This window comes from Eriocheir sinensis, chromosome 43 (assembly GCF_024679095.1).
Source record: "Eriocheir sinensis breed Jianghai 21 chromosome 43, ASM2467909v1, whole genome shotgun sequence".
Classification (NCBI taxonomy): Eukaryota; Metazoa; Arthropoda; class Malacostraca; order Decapoda; family Varunidae; genus Eriocheir; species Eriocheir sinensis.
The window spans coordinates 9,568,647-9,583,646 of NC_066551.1; the positions used below are offsets into that span (position 1 = coordinate 9,568,647).

At 44.2% G+C, this 15,000-nt stretch overlaps 1 protein-coding gene across 11 annotated transcripts in view; it reads left to right on the forward strand.

Annotated features, from left to right (window-relative positions):
- The window catches only part of LOC127010449 (band 7 protein AGAP004871-like), a 215,819-nt gene that overhangs the window by 115,338 nt on the left and 85,481 nt on the right, over positions 1-15,000 (forward strand). The window contains exon 1 of one of the 11 annotated variants that reach the window (XM_050884627.1): positions 5,844-5,890. The exons of the other annotated variants lie outside the window; for them this stretch is intronic. The gene's annotated coding sequence lies outside the window, so the exon portion shown is untranslated. Of the gene's footprint in view, positions 1-5,843; positions 5,891-15,000 lie in introns of those variants that run through there. 11 annotated transcript variants of the gene reach the window in all.

Below are 15,000 nucleotides of genomic sequence, written 5' to 3' on the forward strand. Positions count from 1 at the left end.
TGTCGTGAAATTGCACCTAAACACAATAGCCATATCATCAGATGGCAGAACAAAAAGGAATATTGAAGTCTACGGACCCAGCAAACCATTGTTTACTATTCCCAGTATCTTGAACCCTCACAGTAGCATACCTTAGCATCAAATTATAATCTGGCAAAATATGAGGCGCGAGGACACACAAGCTATGTTTCGTTTACTATGCAATAATCCTGAATATTCACTGTAGCACAGCCTACAGTAATTTTTTTTTCATGGCTCATCATTATGAGCATTAAAATCTATTGACTCATCAATCTGTGTTTCGTTTACAATACCCAGTGTTGAACCTCCCTTATCACTACGGAGACACAGAACTTCACATTATTTATATCTTGTCTTGTGAGAATATTTATTTCTTGTACGGGAATAGAATAAGAGCTTTATAAATTAGAATACTGGCATACGTATTTTTGGGGTTGTTATTACTGGTGATACAAGTGTTCGTCTTCTGGTGTTAGTTCACGAGTATATGAGGAGGCTCAGAGGGAAAGGAATATTCGTTTTAGTGATTTTAATTTTTACCTCACTCCTCCTCTTGCTTTATCTGTTGCTATGTAGACACTTGCCTAGCGTTTTGTATTGCAAGTCTTGTTTTGTACCCTCGCAACTCTCAGGGGACCTCCGTGGGAGACGCTCGCTGCTGTGCTGTTAGAAAATCAATCGCACCCCTTGAATGGATTTGCACATTTGGCACACGTCTCGTTTTCTAGTCACGTAATTTGGCACTCAAGTCATCTAGCCCCGGAGTCATTAGGAAGTAAGGTTATTTGGCTCTGAACTTTTGGTTGTTCTGTCATTAGGCACTCAACTCGCTTGGCACTGGAGTCACCTGGCCCCGGGACGCTCAATACCAGCGTCAGGATTTGGGTCGTGGCCTGCCAAGAGGTGAGGCGTGTGATGGGGATGAATATTCAATGTGTAAATGAATTAGTCGTAACTGTGATGGTTTACTTTGAACTCGAAAGAGCCCTGCCTGCTGCTGCTGCCTCTGCAAACGAGGTGATGAAGGGGCGCGGCGGCCTGGAAGACTAATTACCAAGGAAACACACACCTGGGCACACCTCCATCAATATTGACACACACACACACACACACACACACACACACACACACACACACACACACTCATGTTTGAATTTGTTTGTTTGTATGACTGAGTGTGTGTGTGTGTGTGTTTGTGTGTGTGTGTGTGTGTGTGTGATGTGTGTCTGGCAGGGGAGGGAGATTATGAGCGTTTGATTTACCTCCGCCTTTATTGCCTTCATCACGATATGAATAAATGCATATAAATCCCCTGGAAATGGCCGCACGAAATTTGTGTGAGGATTCTCTCTCTCTCTCTCTCTCTCTCTCTCTCTCTCTCTCTCTCTCTCTCTCTCTCTCTCTCTCTCTCTCTCTCTCTCTCTCTCTCTCCTCTCTTCCTCTCTCTCTTCACCCACTAGACCCACTAATACCACTCCCTTTTGTCCACATTTTCCACCCTGCCTGGCTCCCTTTCTCCCTTTCCTTCCCTCTTTTAATACCATTCTCCAACCGCTCCTTTTTCTTTTCATTACGGTTCCCCCTTCTTCCCCCTTCTTCCTATTAACCCAACTCAGAACCCCCATTTTCCCCACCTTTGCATAACACCTGTCGTCACACCTGGGGACTTATGGGCGTCACTAATTAGGGAAGCCCTTTACCTGATGCCTAAGTCTCCACAGGTAATGCGAGAGGGAGAAGAATATGCGTCTCTGATTGAGAAAGTTCCCCTGTTGCAGAGTTAGAGAGAGAGCGTGAGAGAGAGAGAGAGAGAGAGAGAGAGAGAGAGAGAGAGAGAGAGAGAGAGAGAGAGAGAGAGAGAGAGAGAGGGGGAGAAGGAATAAGAAACGGAAGTAAGGAAAGAAGGAAGGAAGGAGGAAGGAAGAGAAGAGAGAAAGGAAAAGAAATTTAAGGAAGTGAAGAAAAGGGATAAGAGGGAAAGGGGAAAGGAAGAAAACTAAAAGAGAATAAGAGGAGAGAGAGAGAGTGAGAAAGAGAGAGGATCATAACAGGAAATGGCAAAAAAACTAAAATGAAGACAAGAAAACAGAAAAGGGAAATAAATTGAGAAAAAAGCAAAAAAATAACAAAGGTGGTGAAAAGAAGTACAGTTGCTTCGAGAGAGAGAGAGAGAGAGAGAGAGAGAGAGAGAGAGAGAGAGAGAGAGAGAGAGAGAGAGAGAGAGAGAGAGAGAGAGAGAGAGAGAGAGAGAGAGAGAGAGACTGATAGCCGACTTTCGTGCTGGCCAAGAAGGTAAAGAAAGAAAACGTTGCCTCGCCGTTTTCTCTAGAAGGAATTTTTAGGAGATGCTGTTCTGTTTTTGTGGAAGGGAAGACTGTGGTGATTTTGTTTTCTTTAATATGTTGCTTTCTTTCTATACTTTTTATCCTGTTTTCATTATAGTTGCTCTTTTTCTCTTTATTTTGATTTGCTCTCTGTCTTTATTTCTCTCTTCTCTTCTCATATATATTCTGTTCCGTTTTCTTTTTTTTTGGTGGGGGGGGAAGGGGAGACTATGGTGGGTGTTTTATGTTGTTTTCGTAAGTATGTCTAATTGTTTCTGTGTTTCGTGTCCTAGTTTCCATATATTTGCTCTTTTCCTCCTTATTTTGATTTGCTCTCTCTCTCTCTCTCTCTCTCTCTCTCTCTCTCTCTCTCTCTCTCTCTCTCTCTCTCTCTCTCTCTCCGGCATCCATAACTTCGCTCCCTCCTCTCCTTCCCTCCTTTCCTCTCACCTCTATTTAGCTCTCTGTTCCTCTCTCTCACATACATAATTAGCGACAACAAAACTAACGGCCGCAAATTTAGCAGACGCGGCTCATAATACTTACGCATCGATCACCTGCTATAATTGGAGGAATGTTTACCTGGTCTGTATCGTTACTTACCAGGCGAATTATTAACTGCGGAAAATACCTTCGTTGCCCCCGCCCTGCCCTCCACCTGCCTCCCATCTCCCCCGCCCTCCACTCGCCTTCCCTCCCTTTGCCCGTCCACGCTCTGGCCTTACTAATATTTCACAGGGATTTGAATTTTACGTGATTTTATTTCGCGGAAGCTTACTTATTTCACGGCGACTTATTTCACGGTCGCATAATTTGGGAGTATATACTGCCAATTTTTTTTTCGTTCATCCTCCGCTGTATTGAGCTGGCTTGGCAAGAGAAGAGAGAGAGAGAGGGAGAGAGAGAGAGAGAGAGAGAGAGAGAGAGAGAGAGAGAGAGAGAGAGAGAGAGAGAGAGAGAGAGAGAGAGAGACAGACAGACAGACAGACAGACAGACAGACAGACAGAGAGAGAGAGAGAGAGAGAGAGAGAGAGAGAGAGAGAGAGAGAGAGAGAGAGTTAAATTAATTAAATTAAATTAAATTAAAAATATTTATTCCACTATGAAAGTGGTTATTCTTTACATTACTAGATATTACATTATATTCCTTGGATAGGCATAGTTATGTCTTATGATTATACATAAAACTACATACTTAACATAAATAACCACATACTGTCCTTGAATAGGTATACATAGTGATGAAAATATACATTACATGGCAACATATAGTAACACATATGTAATTTGAACAATAATATAGTATTTGCAGATAGTTGGCTGTCCGTTACAGGCATTGCATAAATGTTACTGCACGGTTACATCAATAGTGTTCATACTTTGTTACACATACATAAGTTTGTCGTTTGGTCACACAGAGACACTGCTAGTGATTTGATAGGAGAGAGAGAGAGAGAGAGAGAGAGAGAGAGAGAGAGAGAGAGAGAGAGAGAGAGAGAGAGAGAGAGAGAGAGAGAGAGAGAGAGAGAGAGAGAGAGAGAGAGAGAGGATGGGGGTGGGGGAGTAGGCGCTTTAAGTAGAGGGGACAGCTGGGCATGACAAGCTGAAATGTTTTGAAATTAAATTAGGAACAACGAAAGCTTCAAAAATGGATGAAACTGAAAAAAGTTGAGGGGAAAATAATGAAAATGGAAAATCTAATGGAAATGAAAAGTTAATTAAAGTAGGGGAGTAAAACTGAGAAACACCGAATTATGTATAAAAAAATAAAAATGGGGAAAGGGAAGGAAATTATTTGTATATGGGAAATGTGATAAATATGGAAAGTTGATGAAAAAATAACTCATATCATGTATACCTGGAATCGACGAACTTTAGCTACCAAAAAAAAAGGTATGCAGCAAATATATCAAAAAAGATAATGGAACAATTTTGGTAAAGGGAAAAATTATAGCAATCTGGAATAATGTCTTTCACTAACAGAGGGAGGCAAGGGAGGAGGTAAGGAGGAATAATTATAGACGAAAGAGGAAAGAAACAAGATGAGACTCAGAGGGGAGGAGAACGAAGGAGAAAAATAAGGAACGAGACGATGAAGTGGAGGAGGGAAAGAGAGGGAGGGAAAAATTATGGTGAGAGACCGGAGGAGGAAATTACAGAGACGTGGAGAAAAATACGAATTAGAGGGAAAGAATGAGAGAGAGAGAGAGAGAGAGAGAGAGAGAGAGAGAGAGAGAGAGAGAGAGAGAGAGAGAGAGAGAGAGAGAGAAATAAAGAAGGATGGAAAGAGAGGGAGAGAGGGAGGAATACTGTTGAAATAGTAAAAATAAAAAAGACTGGTATATGGAAGAAAACAAAAAAATCGAAATAGTTGGAAAAATAAGTAATATGAAAAAAAAAGACTGGAGAAAACATAAAAAATAGAGATGAGGCAAAACATGAAAAATAAAAAAAAGTATTAACGAGATAACTAAATAAAATAGAGAAATTGCGTCACGAAGAAAAGAGAGAGAGAACGAAAGAATAAAAAAGGCGTGAAACAGATTGATATCGCCGGAAACGGGAGGGGAAAAGGACACTTAAGGAGAGGAAATGACCTGAGAAGCGAAGAAAGAGAAAATTGACAGTATAAATAACAGAAAAAACAGGGAAGAAAGGTGATATTGCTGAAACTGGGAAACTCGTGAAGGAACCAATAGAGAAGCTGATAAAGAAAATAACTGAATAAGAAAAAATTAAAAAAAACTCATATTGAATAAAAACGGGGGGGGGGGGGGACTCGTGAAGGAACCAATAGCGAAACTGACAAAGAAAATAAGTGGATAAGGAAATCAAAAGTAAACAGAGTAAGTAGGGGAGAGGCAGAAGGGATGAAAAAGTGCTACATATACCGTCCGGGAAGGGGAAAGGGAAATAGGAGAATAAAGGAAAATGAGAGTAGGAAGGGGGTACTAAAGAAGGGTGGCGATAAGATGAGAAAAATTGACACAGTGGTAAAGAAAGGGAGGGAGAAGGCGAGGGAAAGTTATTGTGAGGAGCGAAGAGAAGAGGTGAAGAAGGGAATGATACAAAGATAAGATAAAAAAAAAAGGAGAATACAGAAAGGACGCAAACGAAATGAAGAAAATGGAAAATGGAAGAAAGTTGTAATGAAACCAAATAAGAAAACAGACAAAAGTTAAGGGAGAGAAAGAGGAAAAGAGGGAAAAGTATAAAAGATAAATAGATAGATAGATGTAAAGATAGAGAAAGAAAACGTATTGATACAAATGAAACGAGTATAAAAATGAAGAAAAAAATAAGAGACGAAGAAAGAACAGTTTAAAAGTAGTTGAAGGATGAAGAAGGAGAAGAAGGAAGAGTGAAGGAAGGAAAAGGTGAAAAGAGATACAAAGGAAAGAAATGAATGAAGGGAGGAAGAGAGGGAGGGCGGCAGGGAGGAGCGAGGCGTGTCAGCAGGCTGTGTGGGCGGCGTCACCTACTAAACCAGCCCTTAGTCAGTCAGTCGGTCTGCGGAGGCCTTTGAAGGAGGACGTGTGTGCAGGTCTCTCTTACCCCTTCCCCCTCCCTGTGTGTGTCCCCTCTACCCCCTGTTCACCCCCACGGACACTCCCCCAGCCCCCGTCTCTCACCCCAAGACTAAAGTGTTTGCTACATCGCCAGGAAAGAACGAAGAAAAGAGAGGAAGAGAAAGTATTTGCAGAAGCTAACTCCGGGAATTGTTGGAAGTGGTGTGTGTGTGTGTGTGTGTGTGTGTGTGTGTGTGTGTGTGTGTGTGTGTGTGTGTGTGTTCTCGCCAAGTGGAGTGTCGGCGTTTTACCAAGTGTGGAGTGTGTCCCCCCCCCCCCTGTTAAATTTTTCACTCCTCCTCCTCCTCCTCCTCCTCCTCCTCCTCCTCCTCTTTCTCCTCTTTCTCCTCCTCCTCCTCTCTCACTCCCCGGTGAAAAGCAAGATTTCTTTCTGATGGATTGAAAAAGTTGCTTCGGGCCATGGAGGCTAATCTTGGTCTGGCGGGGGAGAGGGGGGAGGGGGGGGGAGCGGGAGGGGGGGGCGGTGGATGTTGTTGTTGTTGTTGACGTTTTGTTGGTGTTTTTATCTTCATTTTTTTTCTTTTTTATTATTTCTTCCGTTGCTATTATTTCTTATTTGCTGTCGTTGTTATCATTATTGTTGTTATGTCATAGCTTTAATTATTACTATTATTACTATTACGCATTTCTTTTATTATTATTACTATTATTATTACTTTTGTTGTTATCGTTATTCCTTGTTGCTACCTTAAAAATATCCATGTGGGATTGTTTGTCTGTGTGTGTGTGTGTGTGTGTGTGTGTGTGTGTGTGTGTGTGTGTGTGTTAGCGAGGATTAACTCTCCTATTGGCTGACAGGACGCAGTCAGAGGGTGAAGGCAAACAGAGGCGAGTAAACACAAGAACGAGCCAAACACACACACACACACACACACACACACACACACACACACACACACACACACACACCAAAACCTCATCAGTGTTCCTCGTTTTATTGACTGACGGTAGGGACAACTGCGATAAAACAACAACAATAACAACAACAACAACAACAACAATAACAGAAGAGCCGGCCGCAGTACCCGGAGCAGTAACGAGGAAAAACATGATTAGATTACGTTAGGCCTTCCCTTGTTAGGCCTGTTATTCTTAGCGGCGCTGTCCCCTACGGCAAGCAAAGGGAAGGGCGTGGCGGGGCTGGGCCGAGGGAGGGAGGGAGGGAGGCAGGTAGAGAGGAAGGGAGGCAGGTAGAGAGGAATGGAGGGATGCAGGTAGGGAGAAAGGGAGGGAGAGGGGGCCTGTGACGTTGGTGTGCTTTGATGGGGCAGTATACACACACACACACACACACACACACACACACACACACACACACACACACACACACACACACACATACACACACACACACATACACACACACACACACGCACACACACACACACGCACACACGTCCTTCATTAGCTCTCAGCATTATTACCGGACCACGCCTCGCCACGCCGCCCACGACATCACACAAGCCCCGTTTATGAGGTAGTGACGAGCCTCCGCCTTCTCCTCTCGGTATGAGTCGGGCGTGTCATGCGGCAGTGAAAGACGTGCGGGAATGTCTTCACTTTTTCCTATTCCTTTTCTCTCTCCTCAGTCAGTAGGTAAAATAAAGCCACAGAGGATTGTAGGAGGAAGGGTATTTTAGCTTTTTTATACCGTATTTTACATTTTGGAATCAAGGGCAAAGAAATAGGAAGGGATAAAGGAAATACGTTAATCAGACAGATGCACAGAAGGAAAGGAAGAGGAAGCTTATCCGTGATCATCCGTACTACAGAGGAAAGAAAGCAGCAAGAGAGTTAAACCAGATGAACATTTATATAAGTCAGCCGTGGACAAAGAGAAGGATGGGAGAGGAAAGGATTTATGGAGACAACGGCACAATAGAAAATTAGAAGAAAGTTGTAGCGATGACGGTCCGTAGCACAGAGGAATGGAGCAGGAGAGTTTAATCCTTCATATATTTGCCTGAGTAAATTGTGGACAAGGAAAAAAAGTGGGAGAGAGGAAAGGCTTCAAGTACACTGGAACACGAAAGAAAGAAGAAAGGTTAACGATGGCCGTCCGTAGCAAAGAAGAATGAAGTCCAAAAAGTTTAACTCTTATTACATTTATATAAGAAAGTTTTGGACAGAGAAAATGTGTAGTTTCCTGAGTAAGTTGTGGACAAGGAAAATAAGTGGGAGAGAGGAAAGGCTTCAAGTACACTGGGAAACGGAAGAAAGAAGAAAGGTTTAGCGATGGCCGTCCGTAGCAAAGAAGAATGAAGATAAAATAGTTCATCCCTTATCACATTTATATAAGAAAGTTTTGGACAAGGAAAATAAGTGGAAGAGAGGAAAGGCTTCAAGCACATTGGGACACGGAAGAAAGAAGAAAGGTTTAGCGATGGCCGTCCGTAGCAAAGAAGAATGGAGTCCAAAAAAGTTTAACTCTTATTACATTTATATAAAAAAGTTTTGGACAGAGAAAATAAGTGGGAAAGAGGAAAAGCTTCAAGTACACTGGGACACGGAAGAAAGAAGAAAGATGGAGCGATGGCCGTCCGTAGCTCAGAAGAATGAAGATAATATAGTTCATCCCTTATCACATTTATATAAGAAAGTTTTGGACAAGGAAAATAAGTGAGAGATAGGAAAGGCTTCAAGTACACTGGGACACGGAAGAAAGAAAAAAGATGGAGCGATGGCCGTCCGTAGTAAAGAAGAATGAAGATAAAATAGTTCATCCCTTATCACATTTATATAAGAAAGTTTTGGACAAGGAAAATAAGTGAGAGATAGGAAAGGCTTCAAGTACACTGGGACACGGAAGAAAGAAGAAAGGTTTAGCGATGGCCGTCCGTAGCTCAGAAGAATGAAGATAAAATAGTTCATCCCTTATCACATTTATATAAGAAAGTTTTGGACAAGGAAAATAAGTGAGAGAAAGGCTTCAAGTACACTGGGACACGGAAGAAAAAAGAAAGGCGTAGCGATGGCCGTCCGTAGCTAAGAAGAATGAAGATAAAATAGTTCATCCCTTATCACATTTATATAAGAAAGTTGTGGACAAGGAATATAAGTGGAAGAGAGGAAAGGCTTCAAGTACACTGGGACACGGAAGAAAAAAGAAAGATGGAGCGATGGCCGTCCGTAACTCAGAAGAATGAAGCTAAAAAAATTATCTCTTATTACATTATTTTACATTAGAAAGTTGTGGACAAAGAAAGGAGCGAGAGAGGACACAATTCAAGTACACAGCGGCGCAGAAGAAGAGAGTTATCGTCCGTAGCACAAAGAAAAGAAGTAAAAGAGTTTAAATCCTTATACATGTACGTACCCAAGACAGTTGTGGAGGGAGAAAAGAGTGGGAAAGAGACCGAGACAGATCCTGATAAATAAAAAAAGACACAAAACTTTATCGCAAGAAACACAAAGGAATGTCGAAAGGGAGTTTGATCCTCAGCACCTATACGCAAGACGGTTTGGGCCAAGCAACAGGAAATTCTTCAAGTATACGCAGCGGCAAAAGAAGAAAAAAAACGAAGAGGAAAGTGTCGTGAAGATCGTCAGTGGCAGATGTGTAGTCTCCTTCAGCACCTCGTCCGTTGTCCGTTTGTCCGCCCGTCCGTCTGTGTCCGTTCGTGTCCGCATGTCGTGAGGGGACGCGGACCGACGGGTTTTGTGCTCTCGTCCGCTTATGTAAGAGTTTTTGCGGATTTTTATGACGGGCGGCGCGGAAACGAGGGGGATAGAGAGGCAAGAACTGGCACGAAGGGGAGAGAGAGAGAGAGAGAGAGAGAGAGAGAGAGAGAGAGAGAGAAAGGAACATCATCAAGCTAATGTTCACTGTGGCCAAAATGCTTGTAAAAAAGGAATGGCCTGTGTACGCACACACACACACACACACACACACACACACACACACACACACACACACACACACACACACACAGTCACGCACACACACTAAAACTCTCTCGTGTTCTCCTGAAAGTCTTGATCGTAAGCGTCCCTTGAGATGCGCTAAATCTTGGTACGTTTGGGGTTAGGCGAGAGGATGAAGGAGGAGGAGGAGGAGGAGGAGTTGGGGAAGGGAAGAGGAAGAGAAGAAGGAATTGGGAATAGGAAGCTGATGATAAAGAGCTGGGTAAAGGAAGATGAGGAGGAGGAGATAGGATAGGAAAAAGAGGAAGAAGAGTTGGCAATGGCAAGAAAATAAGGAAGAGCTGGGGATCGGAAGATGAGGAAGAGGAAGAGGAAGAGGGAAGAGGAGAGTAGGAAGAGGAGTCAAAGAAAGTAAAGAAACCTAAATGAAGGAAAATTCAGACAAATGAGAACCTGAAAGAAGAGGAGAAAGAAGAGTGGAAGAAGACTGGAAAGGAAAGAGGGAGAGAAGAAGGAGAGAAGGAGGAAGAAGAATAGGGGAGAGAAAAGAAAAAAGAGGAGTCGAAGAAAGTAAAGAAAACCAGAAAGAAAGATAAAAGTAGAAGAGATACAGGAGAAAAGTAAAGAGAGGGAAGAGGAAAGGAAAGAAAAACCAGAGAGAAGAGAACCTGAAAGAAAGAGGGGAAGAGGAGAAAGAGGAATCTGGACTAAGAGGATAACGAGAAGAAAGGAAGGGAGAAGGAAGAAACGGAGGGAGATAAAAGGCCTCAAGGAAAACGAATGGAAGAGAGTAAGAGAAAAAAAAGAAAGAAAAATGTGAGCGGGAGAATACCATGAAAATAAATGAGAAGGATGTGAAAGAGATGTTAAATGATGTGGAGGGAGGAAGAGTAGATAAAGAAAGGAATACAGAACGAAAATAAAGGAGTGAGAGAGATGGGAAGGAGATAAAAGAAAGTCGTGAGAAAAGTTTGTTGGGGGAGAATGGGAAGGAATGGGACTCTGGTGGTGGTGGTGGGGGGGGGGAGGGGGGTTGCAAAAAAAGGAATGGGTGAGGGGAATAGTAAATGAGGGAACATGCAAAGAGGCCGCGACAGGAATGGGGGAAATAATGGAATGGAGGACAGGGAGAGGAAGGAATGAGAAGGAAGGACGGGAAGTTGTGGGAAGAAAGAGGAAACGAGGAAACGGTGCGGTGAGAGGAGGTTTAGGAGGAAGGGGAAGAAGGGGCAGGGAGAGGACGGGGAAGAGAAGGGAGGAGGGGGTAGCGGATAGTGGAGGTGGAGGGAGGGAAAGAGGAGGAGGTGGGAGTGGGAAGGGGCTGTTGGGGAGGAAGAAGGTGGAGGCGGAGGACGGGGAAGAGGAATAGGGGAGGTGGGAAGGGTGGGGAGGATGGTGGAAGTGGAGGGAGGGAAAGAGGAGGAGGAGGTGGGAGTGGGAAGGGGCTGTTGGGGAGGGGTGGGGAGGAAGAAGGTGCAGGTGGAGAGTTGGGAAGAGGAAGAGAGGGAGAAGGAGATGGTTGGGGATAATGGTGGAGGACAAGGAAGTACGAGAGAGTGGGAGTGGAGCTTTTGGGGAGACTTGGGGAAGAGAAAGAAGGTGGAGGAAGAGGAAGGGAAGGAGTGGGGACGGTGGGGAGGATAGTAGAGATGGAAGACAAGGAAGAGCAGAGGAGGGGAGTTGGTAAGCAGTCAGGGAGTAAGAAGGTGGAATACATAGGAAGAACAGACACCAGAAGACCTATCAGTCTGACTCTATGGCGAGGGTGTCTGTTTACTACCGCTACTACTAGTAATCTACGTGTGGTAGAACAGGACAGAATAGATGAAGGCTCCTCCCCACCCACGTCTCCCTCCGGCAACGTGCCGGCAGGAAATAGTTAGAAGAGAACACCATGTACCTTTAAGGAAGAAAGAGACATGGAAATTTTACAGTAAAGAGAGAAATAATAGGAAATTACTACCCTTAACTTACACTACTGGTAACCTAAGCTGTGGGGGAAAATGACTTCATTACATAAGAACATAAGAACATAGAAATACAGGGAGACTGGAAGAGGCCGAGTGGCCTACACAGGGCAGCCCCAGAATCCCCCCTAATACCCACGATGGGTGAGGTGTAGTTTCAGGGGCACAGGTGGAGGCTTGATCCTCGTTTTACCAGCGGTACTAGGCACGCACCAGTAACCTGTCACCTTACTGCACCCACACCTCACTCCACCTGTCATGCAGACATTAACTGTTGCTTTACTCTATTGTTAACTTACGCTACTTGCAATTTAGGTTGTGGGGGAAAATAATATGGATTTAGGTTGACGTCTTGCTGCAATCTGGCTGAAAACATGCGGAGAAGGGTCAGTATAATCTTATATCCCTGAAGTACTTATCCAATGAAGACTTGAAGCTATTGATACTCTGTGCGCTAACTACTGACGGTGGGAGTCTATTCCAGTGATCGACGACTCTATTATTGAAAAAACTTATGTACACCAATGTGTTACATCGATTTCCCTTTAACTTCATACCGTTGCTGCGTGTTATTGTGTTGGTGTCTCTCTGAAATAGACTATCTGGGTTAATGTTGTCGAATCCATTAAGGATTCTGAACACTTCAATTAAGTCCCCTCTTATCTCTTATCTTTTAGGGAAAACATATCTAAACGCTTTAAACGCTCGTCATATGGCAAGTTTCGGAGCGCTGGAATTTGTTTGGTTGCTCGTCGCTGTATCTTTTCTAGCAAAACTTGATCTTTGATAAAGTTCGGTGATCAGAACTGAACGGCGTATTCTAGGTGTGGTCTTACAAATGCTAAATATAATCTCTTCATAAGTTCGGGTGATTTATAATCAAAGTTTCTTGAGATTAATCCCAACATCATATTGGCTTTTTTACTCGCTGCAGAACACTGATCACTCATTTTAAGAGTGTTACTGATAATGACACCAAGATCTTTTTCTTGTTTTACTTCGCTGAGCTCATGTCCTTGAATCTGATATTTAAAGTTAGGATTTTTTTCACCTATGTGCATTACTTTACATTTGGAGGTGGAGGTGGAGGGCGAGGAAGAGGAGGAGAAGGTGGAGGGTGAGGAAGAAGGGGGAGGGGTTGGCAGTCCTCTTGATTCACGACTTCTTTGAGATAAACTTTGGGCGCTGAGGCCGCAGTGTGGGTGCGGTGGGTCAGGGAGGGGGGGGGGAGGGAGGGAGAGCAGTAGGGAAGGAGGGAGGGAAGGGAGGGTGAGAAGGAGAAAGATGTCTGCTGCTGGTGGAGGTGGCAGTGGAGGGAAAGGAAGAGGAGGCGGAGGAGGAGGAAGAGAGGGGAGAGGTAAGACGAAATGGAAGAAGGAGAAGGAGCGACTGCAGGAGGGAGGGTGAGGGAGACAGATTGCCGTGGAGGGAGATAAAGGATGGGAGGGCCTCTGGAAGGAATGGAAGAGGAGGGAAAAGGGATTGCCCGCAGGAGGGGAGACTAAGGAAGGGTGACTACTCGTGCGAGGGAATAAAAAGAAAGAGGAGAGCGATCTGTCCTTACGAGAGAGAGAAAGAGTGAGAGAGAGGAAGAGACAGAGAGAGAATGTGAAATGGGAAGGAAGGGATGGAAAGGGCTGCTCTGAATGGACGCGGGAGAGAAGAGGAACGGAGCTAGAAGAGGAAATGAGACGTAGTTGTTTGTAGGATAGATGGACTACAGGGATAAGAGAGAAAGAAAGAGATAAAGTATAAGTGAAGGAGAGAAAAGGGGAATTGCCAATGTACTGCGGATGACGAGACAGATGCGATGGACAGTGGATAAGAGAGGGAAGGGAAGAGATGGACTGAAAGATGGGGAGGAAGGGAAGTGAAGCGAAGCGAAGGAAGGAGACTTGCCGTGACGTGAAGGAAGGGGAAGAGGAGGAAAGATAAGGAAATAAAAGAGAGAGGGAGGACACGACAAGACAGGAGAGGGGAAGGCAGTGGACAGGAAGGGAAAAGATGGATGAGCAAGGGAAGAGAAGGAAAGCAAAGGAAAGTGAAAGGAAATAAAAGGAGGGGAAGTGAAAAGGAGGAAAGGAAATAGGAGTGAGGAGACTGCAGGAAGGTGAACAGTAAAGATTTGAAGGAAAGAAAAATGAAAGGGAAGGGACGGGGATAGAACGGAAATGAAATGTAAATAAGAAATAAAGGATGAAAGGGAAGAGGAAAAAAAGGAGAAGATAGCAAAAATAAGAGAAAGGATGGAAACAGAAGAAAAGGGAAAGGGAAAGAAGTAAAGGGAGGGGAAGAGAAGGGAAAGGAAAGGAAGGGAACGGAAGGGAAGGGAATGGAAAGAAAGAGAAAGAAAAGGAAGGGAAGGGAAAGGAAAGGAAGGGAACGGAAGGGAAGGGAAGGGAAGGGAATGGAAAGAAAGAGAAGGAAGGAAGGAAGGAATAGAAGGAATGGAAGGAAGGAAGGAATAGAAGGGAATGGAAAGGAAGGAAGGAAGGAAGGAAGGAACGAAGGAAGGAAGGAAGGAAGGAAAAGGAAAGGGAAGGAAGGGTGGAATGGACTGGCCACGCAAGGGAAGGTAATGGGAGAGGTGGGGCGAAGCGGGGCGGGGCGGGGCGGGGCGGGTGGGGCGAGGTGGTATGCATTGATTTGCTGTGATGTGGCTGACACGACCTGACCCTTCTCTCTCTCTCTCTCGCTCTCGCTCTCGCTCCAGTTAACATCTCTCTACTTCTTTATCTCTTTCTTTACGCACATCTTCCTCCTACTTACTCTTTTTATTACGCTTTTACCCTTCCCTGCACCTCCCTCTTTCCCTCTCTCTCTCTATCTATCTATCTCTACTTTTCCATTTCCTCACCCTCTCTCTCTTACCCTTCCCTGCACCTCCCTCTTTCTCTCCCTCTCTTTCTATCTATCTGTCTACTTTTCCATTTCCTCACTCCCTTGAACTCCTTCTCTGCACTTCTGTCTTTCTCTCCCTCACTATCTATATATCTATCTATCCATCCATCCCCTTTACCATCTACCAAGCCCCTTTCCTCCCTTCCTTAACCTCCCTGCTACTTCCCTCTTTCTCACTCCCTCTATATCTATCTCCCTATCTCTATATCTCCACACCCCACTTCTCTCATTCCCTTCCTTCCCATCCCTAACATAACGCACGTATAGACCTCTTTTTTCTCTACTCCTATACCTATCTACCTATCTATCTATACATACCCCTCATCTCCTAT